The following is a 2,187-nucleotide window of genomic DNA, read 5'->3' on the forward strand; positions in this document are numbered from 1 at the left end:
GCTTGAATTCAAGAAGTTTTAGATTTGCGTGGTTTTTTTTGAGTTGCAAAATCCACTTGAACATGACGCTGCTTTTTTCGAAGTTTCGCAAGAGTTTTATTGACTTCAAGGGTGTTTTGAGAGTTTTGGCTCGAAAATTTCAAAAATTGGAAAAGTTTGTTCAGAGCCGCATTGTTTACCGCAAAACTCGCTGCGATTTTGAGGGCAAGTGAGGAATTCTTGAGTGCCAACTGATTTTTTTTGGGTCGGTGCACTAATCATTTTTGAACATTTCTTGGCTCTTTGAAAAATGTTGTAGCATTCGTAACTTTCGCACAAAAAATGGTTGAACACTCTTTTTATGCTCTGATTGTTTTTGAAATTGTAACTTCATCCTCCAATGTTTGAAATAGCTTCCTCAAAATAAATTGAGAATGTAGGTCGACACAAATGAGTGGATGGCTATTAATACACATGGCGAAATGCTGGTCACTCTTTCCACATTTTCCTTTTATTATTAGAAAGGTTGTCATGTAATATTAAAAAAGGCGTTCCTCATAGTGTCTCAAGTAGAACATTTTTTCATTGACAAAATCAGGAGAAAGTCTTCAATTAAATTCGATGCAATTTGCCGCAATGATGCTGTTTAAAATTGGATTAAAGACGAAATCATTTCCAGTCCACCTACACACTTTAACAATAACTTTTCCTCAAAATGCCTCGAATAATCGTTCCAAATTAAAAAACTGCATGCAAACCTGATCGTTATATAAATTGCGTTTTCATAAGCAAACTCTAAGCTTCCACTTCAAGTAAACATATTACTGGATCAAAAGCTTGCTCCAATAATAGCCAAATTTCCAAAAAAAGTCAGCAAAAGCGAWTCCGATAGATGCGCGGTCTATTTTGAGCGAACTTGGTGGGTTTTGGCACCAAATCAGGGGCGTGGGTGCTCCAATGATCCTGGGAAATATTCGTGTTTACTTTTTGCGAAATTTGCGTAATAAAAGCAAAATGAGGCTGGGGCAGCTTCTTTAGAAAAATCTTTAGAAAAACATTTCCAGCAAGCTTTTGGAGATTTTTCAAAAATTTCTGGCTAAATAAGCAGCAAGATTCCCATCAAGCCTCCCGAATTTATTTGTATGTTTATTTATGTTTAGTGAAAAAAAAACGGTTTTAAACCACCTGCCAAAGCAAAGAGTGCATGTTTCGGGTCCTGGGCGAAGCCAAAATTTGCATCGGAAACCAGAAAATAAATTGAATTCAGCAAAGAGCCCCCGTGTCTATATTAAGTAACTCCCAGCACGCAAAGCTGCTTTACTTATTTTTAGTCGGCGATCAGATTCGAGGTTATATTCCGCACATTCCACGCTTTTCTTACCCTCAGAACCACCGCACAAATGGGCACTTTTTCACCGAACAAAAATACGATTTTTTTTGAACGAAACCGTCGCGATTCACTCGATGCGTCCGATTTAAGCAGCGGTTGGCAATTTTTTTTCTTTGAAGCAAAATGCGGATTAATCGCGAATAAACACCAGACAGCACCTACCTTTATTCCTGACGGCGCTTCGGAAACGTACGCTGTCCTAAAAGCTACAAAGGCGTCGCGGCGCACAGCGTCCCCAAAATTTCGGGAGGCGTCTCCAATTCCCCTCGCTTTATTCCCCACCAGTTTTCACTTAAGGCGCGATCAGCGGTCCTGAAAATTTCGTTTTGCTGGGGAATCTTCGGTGTGAACTGAACATTTCTTCGCAATGGCTAAGGGGGAAGCAACAAAACACTAGTTAGGATTCATCATCGATTGTTCGAATTTTTTAAATAAAAGTTTATCTGGTTTTGGTAACTGGATCGGTTGTTTTTTTGCGAGTTTCCTAAACTGATATGCGACTGAACAAGGCAGGAATTTTCAAAATGCTCCATCTGAAATTGTCTAAATTGTCGTGTTTTTCAAGGGCGGATCCAGGGCGGGGGGGTTATTGGGTTCCATGACCCCCCCCCCATTCAATTCTCCATCCAACGATGCCAAATCGAATTCTCTGGCTCGAATGGTTCTCGAGAAACTTCGAAAAAAAACAGAGTCACGTTCAAGTGGATTTTGCAACTCAAAAAGAAACCACGCAAACCTAAAACTTCTTGAATTCAAGCATTTTTTGAGAAAACTGCCAACATTTCCTTATCGATGGTTCACTTTCTAAAAAGGCCATT

General features: G+C 39.5%; 1 protein-coding gene across 2 annotated transcripts in view; it reads right to left on the minus strand.

The window, feature by feature from the left end:
* Window positions 1-1,635, minus strand: part of LOC109536522 (tropomyosin-1) — a 3,948-nt gene extending 2,313 nt beyond the window's left edge. The window contains exon 1 of one of the 2 annotated variants that reach the window (XM_019902781.2): window positions 1,532-1,635. The gene's annotated coding sequence lies outside the window, so the exon portion shown is untranslated. Of the gene's footprint in view, window positions 1-1,360; window positions 1,510-1,531 lie in introns of those variants that run through there. The other variant, XM_019902782.2, reaches the window with a different exon arrangement.
* Between the last annotated feature and the right edge of the window lie 552 nt (window positions 1,636-2,187).

This window comes from Dendroctonus ponderosae, unplaced genomic scaffold, assembly GCF_020466585.1.
Source record: "Dendroctonus ponderosae isolate FM_Combo_2020 unplaced genomic scaffold, Dpon_F_20191213v2 Dpon_F_20191213_7, whole genome shotgun sequence".
In the NCBI taxonomy this organism is placed as follows: Eukaryota; Metazoa; Arthropoda; class Insecta; order Coleoptera; family Curculionidae; genus Dendroctonus; species Dendroctonus ponderosae.